Source organism: Macaca thibetana, chromosome X (assembly GCF_024542745.1).
Source record: "Macaca thibetana thibetana isolate TM-01 chromosome X, ASM2454274v1, whole genome shotgun sequence".
NCBI lineage: Eukaryota > Metazoa > Chordata > Mammalia > Primates > Cercopithecidae > Macaca > Macaca thibetana.
Window position 1 is genome coordinate 74,287,008 of NC_065598.1, and position 18,603 is coordinate 74,305,610.

The 18,603-nt window shown below is 39.0% G+C and overlaps 1 protein-coding gene and 1 pseudogene across 3 annotated transcripts in view; one reads left to right on the plus strand and one right to left on the minus strand.

Annotated features, from left to right (window-relative positions):
* Positions 1-18,603, plus strand: part of LOC126946307 (S-phase kinase-associated protein 1-like) — a 682,386-nt pseudogene that overhangs the window by 475,339 nt on the left and 188,444 nt on the right. The window lies entirely within an intron of this gene.
* Positions 1-18,603, minus strand: part of CYSLTR1 (cysteinyl leukotriene receptor 1) — an 87,294-nt gene that overhangs the window by 6,345 nt on the left and 62,346 nt on the right. The window contains exon 2 of one of the 2 annotated variants that reach the window (XM_050776391.1): positions 4,125-4,208. The exons of the other annotated variant lie outside the window; for it this stretch is intronic. The gene's annotated coding sequence lies outside the window, so the exon portion shown is untranslated. The remainder of the gene's footprint in view (positions 1-4,124; positions 4,209-18,603) is intronic. 2 annotated transcript variants of the gene reach the window in all.

The following is an 18,603-nucleotide window of genomic DNA, read 5'->3' on the forward strand; positions in this document are numbered from 1 at the left end:
CGTAACTATTCAGAGAAATGCAAGTCAAAACCACAGTGAGATGGTAATCTCACACCAGTGAAAATGGCTGTTATTCAAAAGTAACAAAAATAATAGATGTCGGTGAGGTTGCGAAAAGGGAACACTTATACATTGCTAGTGGGAATGTGAGTTAGTTCAGCTACTATGGAAAGCAGTTTGGAGATTTCTGAAAAGACTTAAAACGGAACTACCATTTTACCCAAACAATCCCATTATTGGATAAATACCCACAGGTATATAAATTGTTTTTCTATAAAGACGCATATACTCATGTGTTCATTGCAGCACAATTCACAATAGTAAAACCATGGAATCAACTCAGATGCTCATCCATGGTGGACTGATAAAGAAAATATGGTATGTATACACTATTTGATACTAGGCAGCCATAAAAAAGCATTAAATAATGTCCTTGGCTGCAACATTTATGCAGTTGGAGGCCATTATCCTAAGAAAATTAATGCAGGACCAGAAAATCAAATACTGCATGTTCTCACTTGTAAATGGGAGCTAAACATTGGGTATATATGGACATAAAGATGGGAACGTATATATTGGAGACTATCATAGGAGGTAGGGTGGAAGGGAGAGGATTGTGGACTGAAAAACTACCTATTGGGCACTATACTCACTACCTCAGTGATGGAACCATTCATACCCCAATCCTTAGCATCACACAATATACCCATGTAACAAACCTGCACATGTAGCCCCTGAATCCTCCCCAACCCCCAAAATTGAAGAACAATCATGCTGAAGCCATAGAGAAAAATGTGACGCCTATTTCAAACTCCTGCATTATTTCTCAGTTTGCTTTCTAGTTACCTGGCTTATTCACCATTGGTTGTGAACTCAGGTGCAGTTGTGGAAGAAAAAAAAAAAAAAACTGCCTAAAGTTAACCTTTTCCTTAGTTCCATGCCAAGTGTTTTTTTCTAAACTAAGCAGTATTATCTTGTAATACACTAGATAGTGCTGTTGAAAATTTTGGTAATAACCCATTTCAGCTTTTTTGAGATATAATTGACAAATAGAAATTGCATATTCTAAGGTGTACAATGTGATGATTTCATGTAAGTATACACTGTGAAATCATTTCTCTAACAAAGTTAATCAACACATCCATTACCTCATATACCATTTGTGTGTGTGTGTTGGGTGGGTGGGGGGGGGGGGGAGAGGTAAGAATGCTTAAGATCTACTTTCTTTTTTTTTCACTTCTATTTTAGGTTCAGGGGTACATGTGCAGGTTTGTTATATAGGTAAACTTGTGTCATGTGATTTTTTTTTTAATCTATACAATCATTTGTTGTACAGATTATTTCATCACCTAGGTGTTAAGCCTAGTACACATTACTTATTTTTTCTTATCCTCTCCTGCCTCACAGCCTCCACCCTCAGGTAGGTCCCAGTGTCTGTTGTTCTCCTCTTTGTGTCCATGTGTTCTTATCATTTAGTTCCCACTTATAAGTGAGAACATGTGGCATTTGGTTTTCTGTTTCTGTGTTAGTTTGCTAAGAATAATGGCCTCCAGCTCCATCCATGTTCCTGCAAAGGACATAATGTCATTCTTTTATATGGCTGCATAGTATTCCATGGTGCATACATACTACAATTTCTTTATCCAGTCTTCTATTCAGGGACATTTAGGTTGATTCTATGTCTTTGCTATTGTGACTAGTGCTGCAGCGAACATATGCATACACACATCTTTATGGTAGAATGATTTATATTCCTTTGGGTATATACCCAGTAACAGAATTTCTGGGTGGAATGACAGTTCTGTTTTTAGCTCTTTGAGGAATTGCCACACTGCTTTCTACAATGGGTGACCTAATTTACACTCCCACCAACAGTGTATAAGTGTTTTTTTCTCTACAATCTCACCAGCACCTGTTATGTTTTATTATGTTTCATTTATTTATTTGTTTTGAGACAGGGTCTCACTCTGTCACCTAGGCTGGAGTGCAATGGCATAATCTCGGCTCACTGCAATCTCCGCTTCCTGAGTTCAAGCTATTCTCCCACCTCAACCTCACGAATAACTGGGATTATAGGCGTTTGCCATCACACCTGGCTAATTTTTGTATTTTTTTGGTAGAGACCAGATTTCACCATGTTGGCCAGGCTGGTGTTGAACTCCTGACCTCTGGTGATTTGCCTGCCTTGGTCTCCCAAAGTGCTGGGATTACAGGTGTCAGCCACCATGCCTGGCCTGCCTTATGTTTTGATTTTTAAATAATAGCCATTTGAACTGGTGTGCGATGGTATTTCATTGTGGTTTTGAAATAAGATCTTCCTTATCAAATTTCAAGTAAATAATATAATAATTTCAAGTAAATAATATAATATTAACTATAGCCACCATACTGTACCTTAACTCCTCAGAACTTGTTCATATTATAGATGAGCCACACTTGAAAGGTATTAGATAATTACCAGCAGGCCTTCCCACCACTATCAACTTTCAATCTACCTTGCTACAAACCCTTTCTGGAATAATTCTTTACACATTGTAGCTTTCAATCATGACATGTCTTCCTTAAAATCTTCAGTGATTTAGAATGCCTTCAGAATAACATCTAGACTTCCTGGCCTGATATTTAAGGCTCTCTATAGTCTGGGTGCAATTTACCTTTCCAAGTTTCTCTCTCACTGCTCTCTTTTGTACACTGTATAGTTAGAAGAAACAACTATTTCAGTATACCAGTGACATGTGCCATAAGCTTACCCACCTGGCTGTCTTTTTTCACTGTCTTTTTTCTTCTTGAATGGCCTTTCCTCCTTCCTGAAATGCCCTTTCCTCCTTCTTTGCATATACAAAAACTACTCATCATTCAGCTCAAATTACACTTTCTTGACTAAGTCTTCCCTCAGCCTCTATCTGAAGTAATTTCTATCTTTGATGAACTTCTAGAGGAACTTAAATCAATCTTGCAAATCAATGATTTGTATAAATATCTTATCTCCCAGACTATCTGGTTGATATATAAAAAAGCAGCCCACACAGGGCCTAGCACATATGTACCTTGCCCATAAGTGCTCAGTAAGTGTTGAGTGAATACTAAATTAATGATAGGGCAAGTTTAACATTTGAAAGTATTATTTGTCATTTAAAACCATTTGGAGTTATCTTCTCATTCCAATATAAATTAAAATCTTTCCAATGTCAGAGTCCGAAGTTGCTGTGTAAGTAAAGTTGCTTCCCAATATATCAAGGAAAGTACTAAGTCACAAGGCTAACCATAATGTTAAAAAGCACAGATAATGTCAGTTGTGGTGGCACATGCCTGTAATCCCGGCTACTCAAGAGGCTGAGGCAGGAGGATTGCTTGAGCTCAGGAGTTCGAGATAAGCCTGGGCAAAACAGTGAGACCTTGTATCTAAAAAGTAAAAAAATCCCACCCATATCATTGATATAGACTAATCATTTGTCCATTACATGTTATAATTAAGTTTGAAATTCTCACATCTTTGAAAGATGCTAAATAAAACTGATAAATAACTATAAAAATATACAAAGAAGCAGATGGTCTGTAGTCTCATTAATAACGTCCCAGTCCTTGCAGACCAAAATAAACTTTTCTAAAAATCTAAATATTTAGATTCAGTTGTCTATTTATAATGAAGTCAACAATTTGTATTAAGCCATAAAAAGAAGATTGTAAAACTTTCAAGCAAGTGGTGAATCCTAGAGTGGTAGAGATCATTTAGTACAAGCCACTCTTTTCACAGATTATGGCTTTACTTGGCTGAAACAGCATTTAATTTGCTTTTTAGAATTTACTGTGATCCCCCAATAATGTTACCCTCCACTAGATGAATACAGAGAGTTTCTTTGGAAATCTAAGACACTTTAGACCTCATCCCTGCCTTCAAGCAGCTCATATTCTAGTGGGGGATAGGAATGATAGCTTAGAAGTGTGAAGAGGTTACAATACAGCATTGTAAAAGCCGTCTTAGCAGAAAACAAATGGGTTAATAAAAGCTAGCAACAAACATAAATAGAACTGATTTTATTTCCGTGAGAATAATGAAGTAAGTTACTTTGTTAAGACAATTGCAAGTTGAAAAAGCAAAGTTCATTTGGAAAATTCAGGTATACCTCTTTCTGGCACTGGAGTACCTTCACAAATGTTCCTTCTTATGGTCAATGCTTTTTATGGTGTAATATCAGAGGAAGCCCACGCTGAAATCATAAGATTGAAAAGGAAGTTAACAACTGTAGAAGCAGTCCGGAAGGGTCATGAGAACTTAGCAGCCTTATTTATAGATCCAGAGTGTGTAATGGGGCATCAAAGCTTTACTGACAGATTTAGGGCTAGTCACTGAATTCTGTGTCTCCTTCTTTTTTCTCCATCTGTTTTTACATTCCCAGGGGGAAACTTGGAATACAGACAAGGGCTGGTCACAGATATTTGCTGCTGTGTGCTTGTAGCTTCTCTATCTAAAATGAACACACTATTATAAAATATTCCTCTCTCTATGAAACCAGGGTATTTCCTCTATCTTCTCTTCTAAACACTTGGTTATAAAGTTAAGAGGGGAAGTAATTTGGAACTTTACATCCAGGGATCTGGATTGCTACGAATAGGTGTTAGAACATCAAAAATATCAAGTGTATCTGTCTGGGATGGCTTAGAAATAGTTTTCCTTAAAGGACGAATGGCTTAAAGAACCTTGCACTCTTCTCCTTATAAACTATAATAGCATGTAATGCTTATATCACTAATTTGGCATATATTATATACATTTGGAGATCAACTTTTTATATAGTTAACTTTTCATAAGCATATATCACTTCTCCTCAATTAAATTATACTCAATAATCTAAGAAAGTATAACAAATCTCCAAGAAATGAGCAGAGATGGGCTTTCTTGAAGGAGGGGCAACCTGAATGCTTTTCTTCTAAGTTTTTCTTGTCCTATGGCAACTTTAATTCCTGCCTGCAAGGCCTCCAGAGCCTAGCTACTATTCCTTTATCCGTGGTCCAAGCGCTAACAAAATAAACACTTTCCTTCAGTTTGTTTGTTTGTTTGTTTGTTTATTTATTTATTTATTTATTTGAGACAGAGTCTCACTCTGCCCAGGCTGGAGTGACTGGAGTGCAGTGGCATGATCTCTGCTCACTCTAACATCCGCCTCCCAGATTCAAGCAATTCTCCTGCCTCAGCCTCCTGAGTAGCTGGGATTGCAGGCATGCACCAACACACCCAGCTAATTTTTGTATTTTTAGTAGAGATGGGGTTTCACCATGTTGGCCAGGCTGGTCTCAAACTCCCGACCTCAGGTAATCTGCTCGCCTCAGCCTCCCAAAGTGCTGAGACTACAGGCATGAGCAACCACATCCGGCCCCTTCAGTTTATTCTTAATCAGTAGAAATAGGCTGGGACTTTCTAAAGGAACTCTACTAAAAAAAAAAAAGAAAATCAAAAGGAAAATAAAAGAAATGCAAAAATGAAAAATATAGTCTAGTTTTAAAAGTGGAAACCTGAACCTACTGCTGCAATATTGCCATTTGAACCCCCATTGTACTCAGATAATCATTTCTTAGATCTTCTCCACTTTCTTCTCCCTCTCCAAATTGTTCCTTCTTCTCTAGGTAAGAAGTTGACATATGTAACCTACTACACTCGGTAAAGTGTGTGTTGCTGGTGCAAAATTACTCAGAGTTGTCTTTTATATTTTGTCAATCAGGCAATAAACATATTTTTTAAGTTTGTTTAGCTTGTCCTGGGTCTCCGTACATCAATAAAAATCTAGTGACTGAACGTTGAATGTATAAAAATCCTTTCTGATCCTGAAATTATATGACTCTACTCATCTGTGAAGAAAATTAACTTGGCTCTGTCCTGGTTTTGTGTTTAGACAAAGCTTTTTTTCCCCTAGTGTGGGACAAGAAAGAAAGTTTATGAATTTCTAAGACCCACCTATGAGAAGTTTAATATTATCAGCTTAATGCACTATCTGGTTATCCATTTCCATAGTGACTGTGCAATTACAATTTAGTCCAATCTTCACATACACAAGTGAGTAAATGTCACATTGTCTGGGCAACAATGTAGTATTTTTCAAGTTCGGGATTCTGAAGGGTCTTCTATGGTTCCTTTATAAATTAGCCTTGCACGTAGTAGGCACTCAATACTTTCACTCCTTCCTTCTCTTTCCTTTTCAGTTCCTTGAGGACTCTTGTCTCTGACAGGAGCTCTGCCAATATTGGGCTCTACCATTGTTATCTGGGTGATAGGGAGGATAAAGGTGAGTTAATGAAGTCAAATGTGGTTGTATGATTTTGATTTTAATTGTTTAATTCAAGAGCTACTCAGATCTTTTATTCAGCTCATGTTAAGACCAATTCAGTTCAGGTTAACAAATATTTAAGGAGCCCCTATTTTTATAAGGAAGAGGATACGTTTTCTGCATCAGCCCTTAGCATCTATTGAACCTATAACCTGGTCAAGCTCTAGTGTACAAGGTAAATAAGAGAGCCCAGAGGTTTTCTAAGAATATCAGACCCCAGGTTAGTTGTGTAATCCTAGTGCTTCGGGAGGGTGAGATGGGAGGATTGCTTGAGGTCAGAAGTTCGAGACAAGCATGGGCAAAACAGCAAGACCACTCCTCTACAAAAAATAAAAAATTGTTGCTGAATAGGATTTCATTATATAGATATACAAATTGTTTATACACTTACTCATTGATGGACATATGAGTTGCTTTCAGGTTTTGACTATTACAAATAAAACTGCCACAGACATTTATATACAAGTCTCTATATGGGCATGTTTTCACTTTTCTTGGGTAGCTGGATTATAAGGTAGGTGTATGTTAAACTTTTTAAAAAACTGAAAACTGCTTTTTAAGGTGGGTAATGTGGGTATACTACTTGGTATCCCCTCCATATCACCATATGCTACCACTTGGTATGGTCAGTCTTTTAAATTATATCCATCTAATATGTGTGTTGTGATATCTCATTTTGATTTTGATTTGCATTTTTCTAATGATGAATGATATTGAGCACCTTTTCATGTGCTTATTTGCCATACATATATTTCCCTTGGTGAAATGTTTATTCAAATATTTCACACATTTTTCATTAGGATGTTTATTTTCTTATTATTGTGTATGAGAGTTCTTTATATGTTCTGGACACAATACCTATATCAAATAAATGCTTTGCAAATATTTGCTACTATTTTATGGGTTGCGTTTTTACTCTCTTAACAGTGCCTTCCAAACAACAGAAGTTTTCATTGTGATGACATCCAATTTATCAACTTTTCTTTTATAGATTGTGATTTTGGTGCCATAGCTAAGAAATTTTTTCTTTACTCAAAGTCATGAGGAAGTGCTGATAGATGCTACAACATGGATCAACTCAAGAATATTTGCTAAATGGAAAAGCTATATGTAAAAGACCACATTTTGCTTATTCCATTTATCTGAAATATCCCAAAAAGACAAACCTATAGAGATAGGTGATAGCTGCCTGAATCCACACGTGGGAGCAGGGAGTGATTGCAACTGGACACAAAGGATCTTCTGGGGGGTGGTGAAAGTGTTCTAAAATTGCATTGTGGTGATGACTGCACACTTCTGGAAATTTACTATAGTTGAATTGTACACTTACAATAGGTGAATTTTATGATGTATAAATTATACCTTGAGTTTTCGCTAAAAATGAAGAAATTATTGAAACAGTCAACAATGTGGATGAATCTCAAAACAATTATACTGAGTGAAAGAAGCCAGACAAAAAAGAATCCATACTGTGTGATTCCATTTATATAAAATTCTAGATAAACTAGTGCATAGTGATGAAGAGTAAATCAGCAGATCCCTGGGAATAGGAACAGGGTAGGAAGGGGAGAGCCCATAACTAGAGACAGGAGGGAGAAATTACAAAGGGGACACTTTGGGGTGATGGATATATTCACTATGTTGATTATGATGATGGTTTCATAAGTATATACATGTGTGAAAACTCATCAAATTGTGCACTTTAAATGTGTGCAGATTACTTCATGTCAGTTCTACCTCAGTACAGCTGTTTTTAAGGGACATGAATGGTAAGATAATTTTAAAAAATTAGTTCTCTCAGAAAAAAACAAAGAACAAAAAAAATGATAAAATAATTAGCCAAGTATGGTGGCATAGTGCCTGTAGTCCTAGCTACTCAGAAGGCTCAGGGGGGAGAATTGCTTGAGCCCATGAGGTCAAGGCTGCAGTGAGTCATAATTGTACCAGTGCACTCCAGCCTGGTGACAGACCAACAGCCTGTCTCTTAAAAAAAAAAAAAGGTGCCAACACATATACCATACAACTATATTGTTGCTGCAATAGAATTGTATGAACAAGAATCAATTATATACTATTGTGTTAAGTGAGGTCCAGGAACAGCTAGTGATCCAAAAGTAGTCCCCAGACTGGTATCTTCTACTAAATGAAATTGTAATAATACTTCTTTTTTGTTCCTAGTGAAATAGTAAGCCATTATTGATCCTTTTAACCCAATTTTACATTTCTCTCCTTTGAAATGCTACAGTATTTTGTCTGTACATTTCTTGATAATTCCATTCATTGCTTCTCTGTGGTCATTCAATTTATGTTTTTAATTTTTTTAATTTTTCATTTCTGTGGGAACATAGTAGCTGTATATATTTATAGGGTACATGAAATGTTTTGATACAAGCATGCAATGCATAAAAATCATATCATGAAGAATAGGGTATCTTTCCCCTCAAGCATTTGTCCTTTGTGTTACAAACAATCCAATTTTACTCTTTTTGGTTATTTAAAATGTACAAATAAGTTGTTATTCACTATAGTCACTCTGTTGTTCTGTCAAATACTGAGTCTTATTCATTCTCTCTAATTAATGTTTTTGTATCCATTAACCATCCCCACCTCCTCCCCACTACCCTTCCAAACCTCTGGTAACCACCCTTCAACTGTCTATATCCATGAATTAAATTGTTTTGGTTTTTATATCCCACAAATAAGTGAGAATATGCAATGTTTATCTTTTTTAAAATTATTCTTTAAGTTCTAGGGTACATGTGCACAACGTGCAGGTTTGTTACTTAGGTATACATGTGCCATGTTGGTTCACTGCACCCATCAACTCGTCATTTACATTAGGTATTTCTCCTAATGCTATTCCTCCCCTCCCCCAGCTCCCCACCTCCTGACAGGCCCTGGTGTGTGATGTTCCCCACCCTGTGTCCAAGTGTTCAATTCCCACCTACAAGGGAGAACATGTGGTGTTTGGTTTTCTGTCCTTGTGATAGTTTGCTGAGAATGATGGTTTCTGGCTTCATTCATGTCCCTGCAAAGGACACAAACTCATCCTTTTTTATGGCTGCATAGTATTCCATGGTGTATATGTGCCACATTTTCTTAATCCAGTCTGTCACTAATGGACATTTGGGTTGATTCCAAGTCTTTGCTATTATGAATAGTGCCACAATAAACATATGTGTGCATGTGGCTGAATATGAAATTCTTGATTGAAAATTCTTTGAGAATGTTGAATATTGGTCCCCACTCTCTTCTGGCTTGTAGGGTTGCTGCTGAGATCCCCTGTTAGTCTGAGGCTTCCCTTTGTGGTTAACCCGACCTTTCTCTCTGTCTGCCCTTAACATTTTTTCTTTCATTTCAACCTTGGTGAATCTGACAATTATGTGTCTTGGGGTTGCTCTTCTTGAGGAGTATCTTTGTGGTGTTCTCTGCATTTCCTGAATTTGAATGTTGGCCTGCCTTGCTGGGTTGGGGAAGTTCTCCTGGACAATATCCTTAAGAGTGTATTCCAACTTGGTTCCATTCTCCCTGTCACTTTCAGGTACACGAATCAAACGTAGATTAGGTTTTTTCACATAGTCCCATATTTCTTGGAGGCTTTGTACATTTCTTTTTACTCTTTTTTCTCTTAACTTGTCTTCTCACTTTATTTCATTAATTTGATCTTCAATCACTTATATCGTTTCTCTCACTTGATTGAATTGGCTATTGAAGCTTGTGCGTGCATCACAAAGTTCTCGTGCCAGGGTTTTCAGCTCCGTCAGGTCATTTAAGTTCTTTTCTACACTATTTATTCTAGTTATCCATTCATCTAACCTTTTTTCAAGGTTTTTAGCTTCCTTGTGATGGGTTAGATCATGTTCCTTTAGCTCGGAGAATTTTGTTATTACTGACCTTCTGAAGCCTACTTCTGTTAACTCGTCAAACTCATTCCCGTCCAGCTTTGTTCAACTGCTGGCAAGGAGCTGCCTTCCTTTGGAGGAGAACAGCCCCTCTGGTTTTTAGAATTTTCAGCTTTTCTGCTCTGGTTTCTCCCCATCTTTGTGGTTGTATCTACCTTTGGTCTTTTCTTTTTTATTATACTTTAAGTTCTAGGGTACATGTGCACAATGTGCAGGTTTGTCACATATGTATACATGTGCCATGTTGGTGTGCTGCACCCATTAACTCATCATTTATATTAAGTATATCTCTGAATGCTATCCCTCCCCCCTACCCCCACCCATGACAGACCCTGGTGTGTGATATTCCCCTTCCTGTGTCCAAGTGTTCTCATTTTTCAATTCCCACCTATGAGTGAGAACATGTGTTGTTTGGTTTTCTCTCCTTGCGATAGTTCTCTGAGAATGATGGTTTCCAGCTGCATCCATGTCCCTACAAAGGACATGAACTTATCCTTTTTTATGACTACATAATATTCCATGGTGTATATGTGCCACATTTTCTTAATCCAGTCTGTCATTGATGTACCTTTGGGTTGGTTCCAAGTCTTTGCTGTTGTGCATAGTGTTGCAATAAACATACGTGTTCATGTGTCTTTATAGCAGCATGATTTATAATCCTTTGGGTATATACCCAGCAATGAGATGACTGGGTCAAATGGTATTTGTAGTTCTAGATCCTTGAGGAATGGTCACACTGTCTTCCACAGTGGTTGAACTAGTTTACAGTCCCACCAACAGTGTAAAACTGTTGCTATTTCTCCACATCCTCTCCAGCACCTGTTGTTTCCTGACTTTTTAATGATCACCATTCTAACTGGTGTGAGATGGTATCTCATTGTGGTTTTGATTTGCATTTCTCTGACGGCCAGTGATGACAAGCATTTTTTCATGTGTCTGTTGGCTGTACATGTCTTCTTTTGAGAAATGTCTGTTCATATCCTTTGCCTACTTTTTGATGGGGTTGTTTTTTTCTTGTAAATCTGTTTGAGTTCTTTGTGGGTTCTGGATATTAGCCCTTTCTCAGATGGGTAGATTGCAAAAATTTTCTCCCATTCTGTAGGTTGCCTGTTGACTCTGATGGTAGTTTCTTTTGCTGTGCAGAAGCTCTTTAGTTTAATTAGATCCCATTAGTCAATTTTGGCTTTTGTTGCCATTGCTTTTTGTGTTTTAGACATGAAGTCCTTGCCCATGCCTATGTTCTGAATGTTATTTTCTAGGTTTTCTTCTAGGGGTTTTATGGTTTTCTGTCTAAGATTTAAGTCTCTAATCCATGTTGAATTAATTTTTGTATAAGGCATAAGGAAAGGATCCAATTTCAGCTTTCTACACATGGTTAGCCAGTTTTCCCAGCACCATTTATTAAATAGGGAATCCTTTCCCCATTTCTTGTTTTTGTCATGTTTGTCAAAGATCAGATGGTTGTAGATGTGTGATATTATTTCTGAGGACTCTGTTCTGTTCCATTGGTCTATATCTCTGTTTTGGTACCAGTACCATGCTGTTTTCGTTACTGTAGACTTGTAGTATAGTTTGAAGTCAGGTAGCGTGATGCCTCCAGCTTTGTTCTTTCGGCTTAGGATTGTCTTGGCAATGCAGGCTCTTTTTTGGTTCCATATGAACTTTAAAGTCATTTTTTCCAATTCTGTGAAGAAAGTCTTTGGTAGCTTGATGGGGATGGCATTGAATCTATAAATTACCTTGGGTAGTATGGCCATTTTCACAATATTGATTCTTCCTATCCATGAGCATGGTATGTCCTTCCATTTGTTTGTGTCCTCTTTTATTTCTTTTATTTTTTTTAAATTTTATTTTATTTTATTTTATTTATTTATTTTTTAAATTTATTTATTATTATTATACTTTAAGTTCTAGGGTACATGTGCATAACGTGCAGGTTTGTTACATATGTATACTTGTGCCATGTTGCGGTGCTGCACCCATCAACTCGTCAGCACCCATCAACTCGTCATTTACATCAGGTATAACTCCCAATGCAATCCCTCCCCTCTCTCCCCTCCCCATGATAGGCCCCGGTGTGTGATGTCCCCCTTCCCGAGTCCAAGTGATCTCATTGTTCAGTTCCCACCTATGAGTGAGAACATGTGGTGTTTGGTTTTCTGTTCTTGTGATAGTTTGCTAAGAATGATGGTTTCCAGCTGCATCCATGTCCCTACAAAGGACACAAACTCATCCTTTTTGATGGCTGCATAGTATTCCATGGTGTATATGTGCCACATTTTCTTAATCCAGTCTGTCACTGATGGACATTTGGGTTGATTCCAAGTCTTTGCTATTGTGAATAGTGCCGCAATAAACATACGTGTGCATGTTTCTTTAGAGCAGCATGATTTATAATCCTTTGAGTATATACCCAGTAATGGGATGGCTGGCTCATATGGTACATCTAGTTCTAGATCCTTGAGGAATCGCCATACTGTTTTCCATAATGGTTGAACTAGTTTACAATCCCACCAACAGTGTAAAAGTGTTCCTATTTCTCCACATCTTCTCCAGCACCTGTTGTTTCCTGACTTTTTAATGATCGCCATTCTAACTGGTGTGAGATGGTATCTCATTGTGGTTTTGATTTGCATTTCTCTGATGGCCAGTGATAATGAGCATTTTTTCATGTGTCTGTTGGCTGTATGAATGTCTTCCTTTGAGAAATGTCTGTTCATATCCTTTGCCCACTTTTTCATGGGGTTGTTTGTTTTTTTCTTGTAAATGTGTTTGAGTTCTTTGTAGGTTCTGGATATTAGCCCTTTGTCAGATGAGTAGATTGCAAAAATTTTCTCCCATTCTGTAGGTTGCCTGTTGACTCTGATGGTAGTTTCTTTTGCTGTGCAGAAGCTCTTTAGTTTAATTAGATCCCATTTGCCAATTTTGGCTTTTGCTGCCGTTGCTTTTGGTGTTTTAGACATGAAGTCTTTGCCCATGCCTATGTCCTGAATGGTACTACCTAGGTTTTCCTCTAGGGTTTTTATGGTATTAGGTCCAACATTTAAGTCTCTAATCCATCTTGAATTAATTTTCGTATAAGGAGCAAGGAAAGGATCCAGTTTCAGCTTTCTACTTATGGCTAGCCAATTTTCTCAGCACCATTTATTAAATAGGGAATCCTTTCCCCATTTCTTGTTTCTCTCAGGTTTGTCAAAGATCAGATGGCTGTAGATGTGTGGTATTATTTCTGAGGACTCTGTTCTGTTCCATTGGTCTATATCTCTGTTTTGGTACCAGTACCATGCTGTTTTGGTTACTGTAGCCTTGTAGTATAGTTTGAAGTCAGGTAGCGTGATGCCTCCAGCTTTGTTCTTTTGACTTAGGATTGTCTTGGAGATGTGGGCTCTTTTTTGGTTCCATATGAACTTTAAAGCAGTTTTTTCCAATTCTGTGAAGAAACTCATTGGTAGCTTGATGGGGATGGCATTGAATCTATAAATAACCTTTGGCAGTATGGCCATTTTCACGATATTGATTCTTCCTCTCCATGAGCATGGTATGTTCTTCCATTTGTTTGTGTCTTCTTTTATTTCACTGAGCAGTGGTTTGTAGTTCTCCTTGAAGAGGTCCTTTACATCCCTTGTCAGTTGGATTCCTAGGTATTTTATTCTCTCTGAAGCAATTGTGAATGGAAGTTCATTCATGATTTGGCTCTCTGTTTGTCTGTTACTGGTGTATAAGAATGCTTCTGATTTTTGCACATTAATTTTGTATCCTGAGACTTTGCTGAATTTGCTTATCAGCTTAAGGAGATTTTGGGCTGAGACAATGGGGTTTTCTAAATATACAATCATGTCATCTGCAAACAGGGACAATTTCACTTCTTCTTTTCCTAACTGAATACCCTTGATTTGTTTCTCTTGCCTGATTGCCCTAGCCAGAACTTCCAACACTATGTTGAATAGGAGTGGTGAGAGAGGCCATCCCTGTCTTGTGCCAGTTTTCAAAGGGAATTTTTCCAGTTTTTGCCCATTCAGTATGATATTGGCTGTGGGTTTGTCATAAATAGCTCTTATTATTTTGAGGTACGTTCCATCAATACCGAATTTATTGAGCGTTTTTAGCATGAAGGGCTGTTGAATTTTGTCAAAAGCCTTTTCTGCATCTATTGAGATAATCATGTGGTTCTTGTCTTTGGTTCTGTTGATATGCTGGATTATGTTTATTGATTTGCGAATGTTGAACCAGCCTTGCATCCCAGAGATGAAGCCCACTTGATCATGGTGGATAAGCTTTTTGATGTGTTGCTGAATCCGGTTTGCCAGTATTTTATTGAGGATTTTTGCATCGATGTTCATCAGGGATATTGGTCTAAAATTCTCTTTTTTTGTTGTGTCTCTGCCAGGCTTTGGTATCAGGATGATGTTGGCCTCATCAAATGAGTTAGGGAGGATTCCCTCTTTTTCTATTGATTGAAATAGTTTCAGAAGGAATGTTACCAGCTCCTCCTTGTACCTCTGGTAGAATTCAGCTGTGAATCCATCTGGTCCTGGACTTTTTTTCGTTGGTGGGCTATAAATTATTGCCTCAATTTCAGAGCCTGCTCTTGGTCTATTCAGGGATTCAACTTCTTCCTGGTTTAGTCTTGGAAGAGTGTAAGTGTCCAGGAAATTATCCATTTCTTCTAGATTTTCTAGTTTATTTGCGTAGAGGTGTTTATAGTATTCTCTGATGGTAGTTTGTATTTCTGTGGGGTCGGTGGTGATATCCCCTTTATCATTTTTTATTGCGTCTATTTGATTCTTCTCTCTTTTCTTCTTTATTAGTCTTGCTAGCGGTCTGTCAATTTTGTTGCTCTTTTCAAAAAACCAACTCCTGGATTCATTGATTCTTTGGAGGGTTTTTTGTGTCTATATCTCCTTCAGTTCTGCTCTGATCTTAGTTGTTTCTTGCCTTCTGCTAGCTTTTGAATGCGTTTGCTCTTGCTTCTCTAGTTTTTTTAATTGTGATGTTAGAGTGTCCATTTTAGATCTTTCCTGCTTTCTCTTGTGGGCATTTAGCTCTATAAATTTCCCTCTACACACTGCTTTAAATGTGTCCCAGAGATTCTACTATGTTGTATCTTTGTTCTCATTGGTTTCAAAGAACATCTTTATTTCTGCCTTCATTTCATTGTGTACCCAGTAGTCATTCAGGAGCAGGTTGTTCAGTTTCCATGTACTTGAGCGGTTTTGATTGAGTTTCTTAGTCCTGAGTTCTAGTTTGATTGCACTGTGGTCTGAGAGACAGTTTGTTACAATTTGTATTCTTGTACAGTTGCTGAGGAGTGCTTTACTTCCAATTATGTGGTCAATTTTGGAATAAGTGCGATGTGGTGCTGAGAAGAATGTATATTTTGTTGATTTGAGGATGAGAGTTCTATAGATGTCTATTAGGTCTGCTTGCTGCAGAGATGAGTTCAATTCCTGAATATCCTTGTTAACTTTCTGTCTCGTTGATCTGTCTAATGTTGACAGTGGAGTGTTGAAGTCTCCCATTATTATTGTATGGGAGTCTAAGTCTCTTTGTAAATCTCTAAGGACTTTCTTTATGAATCTGGGTGCTCCTGTATTGGGTGCATATATATTTAGGATAGTTAGCTCTTCCTGTTGAATTGATCCTTTTACCATTATGTAATGGCCTTCTTTGTCTCTTTTGATCTTTGATGGTTTAAAGTCTGTTTTATCAGAGACTAGTATTGCAACCCCTGCTTTATTTTGTTCTCCATTTGCTTGGTAAATCTTCCTCCATCCCTTTATTTTGAGCCTCTGTATGTCTCTGCATGTGAGATGGGTCTCCTGAATACAGCAGACTGATGGGTCTTGACTCTTTTTTTTTTTTTTTGAGACGGAGTCTCGCTCTGTCTCCCGGGCTGGAGTTGCAGTGGCCGGACCTCAGCTCACTGCAAGCTCCGCCTCCTGGGTTCACGCCATTCTCCTGCCTCAGCCTCCTGAGTAGCTGGGACTACAGGCCCCGCCACCTCACCCGGCTAGTTTTTTTTTGTATTTTTTTAGTAGAGACGGGGTTTCACCATGTTCACCAGGATGGTCTCGATCTCCTGACCTCGTGATCCACCCGTCTCGGCCTCCCAAAGTGCTGGGATTACAGGCTTGAGCCACCGCGCCTGGCCGGGTTTGACTCTTTATCCAGTTTGACAGTTTGTGTCTTTTAATTGGAGCATTTAGTCCATTTACATTTAAGGTTAATATTGTTATGTGTGAACTTGATCCTGCCATTATGATACTAACTGATTATTTTGCTCGTTAGTTGATGCAGTTTCTTCCTAGCCTAAATGGTCTTTACCTTTTGGCATGTTTTTGCAATGGCTGGTACCGGTTGTTCCTTTCCATGTTTAGTGCTTCCTTTAGGGTCTCTTGTAAGGCAGGCCTAGTGGTGACCAAATCTCTAAGCATTTGCTTATCTGTAAAGGATTTTATTTCTCCTTCACTTATGAAACTTAGTTTGGCTGGATATGAAATTCTGGGTTGAAAATTCTTTTCTTTAAGACCATTGAATATTGGCCCCCACTCTCTTCTGGCTTGGAGAGTTTCTGCCGAGACATCTGCTGTTAGTCTGATGGGCTTCCCTTTGTGGGTAACCCGACCTTTCCCTCTGGCTGCCCTTAAGATTTTTTCCTTCATTTCAACTTTGGTGAATCTGGCAATTATGTGTCTTGGAGTTGCTCTTCTCGAGGAGTATCTTTGTGGCGTTCTCTGTATTTCCTGGATTTGAATGTTGGCCTGTCCTACTAGTTTGGGGAAGTTCTCCTGGATGATATCCTGTAGAGTGTTTTCCAACTTGGTTCCATTTTCCCCCTCACTTTCAGGCACCCCAATCAGACATAGATTTGGTCTTTTTACATAATCTCATACTTCTTGCAGGCTTTGTTCATGTCTTTTTCTTCTTTTTTCTTTTGGTTTCTCTTCTCGCTTCATTTCGTTCATTTGATCCTCAATCGCTGATACTCTTTCTTCCAGTTTATTGAGTCGGTTACTGAAGCTTGTGCATTTGTCACGTATTTCTCGTGTCATGGTTTTCATCTCTTTCATTTCGTTTATGACCTTCTCTGCATTAATTACTCTAGCCATCAATTCTTCCACTTTTTTTTCAAGATTTTTTGTTTCTTTGTGCTGGGTACGTAATTCCTCCTTTAGCTCTGAGAAGTTTGATGGACTGAACCCTTCTTCTCTCATCTCGTCAAAGTCATTCTCCGTGAAGCTTTGATCCGTTGCTGGCGATGAGCTGCGCTCCTTTGCCGGGGGAGATGCGCTCTTATTTTTTGAATTTCCAGCTTTTCTGCCCTGCTTTTTCCCCATCTTTGTGGTTTTATCTACCTCTGGTCTTTGATGATGATGGTGACGTACTGATGGGGTTTTGGTGTAGGTGTCCTTCCTGTTTGATAGTTTTCCTTCTAACAGTCAGGACCCTCAGCTGTAGGTCTGTTGGAGATTGCTTGAGGTCCACTCCAGACCCTGTTTGCCTGGGTGTCAGCAGCAGAGGCTGCAGAAGATAGAATATTGCTGAACAGCTAGTGTCCCTTTCTGATTCTTGCTTTGGAGGCTTCCTCTCAGGGGTGTACTCCACCCTGTGAGGTGTGGGGTGTCAGACTGCCCCTAGTAGGGGATGTCTCCCAGTTAGGCAACTCAGGGGTCAGGGACCCACTTGAGCAGGCAGTCTGTCCCTTCTCAGATCTCAACCTCCGTGTTGGGAGATCCACTGCTCTCTTCAAAGCTGTCAGACAGAGTCGTTTGCTTCCACAGAGGTTTCTGCTGCTTTTGTGGTTGTTTACTCTGCCCTGTCCCCAGAGGTGGAGTCTACAGAGACAGGCAGGTTTCCTTGAGCTGCTGTGAGCTCCACTCAGTTCGAGCTTCCCAGCGGCTTTGTTTATCTACTTAAGCCTCAGCAATGGCGGGCGCCCCTCCCCCAGCCTCGCTGCTGCCTTTCAGCGAGATTGCAGACTGCTGTGCTAGCAATGAGGGAGGCTCCGTGGACGTGGGACCCTCCCGGCCAGGTGTGGGATATAATCTCCTGGTGTGCCTGTTTGCTTAAAGCACAGTATTGGGGTGGGAGTTACCCAATTTTCCAGGTGTTGTGTGTCTCAGTTCCCCTGGCTAGGAAAAGGGATTCCCTTTCCCCTTGCGCTTCCCAGGTGAGGGCTGCAGCAGCTGACCAGCACCAATTATCCGGCACTCCCTAGTGAGATGAACCTAGTACCTCCGTTGAAAATGCAGAAATCACCGGTCTTCTGTGTCGCTCACGCTGGGAGTTGGAGACTGGAGCTGTTCCTATTCGGCCATCTTGCTCCACCCCCCCTTTTTTATTTCTTTGAGCAGTGGTTTATAGTTCTCCTAAAGAGGTCC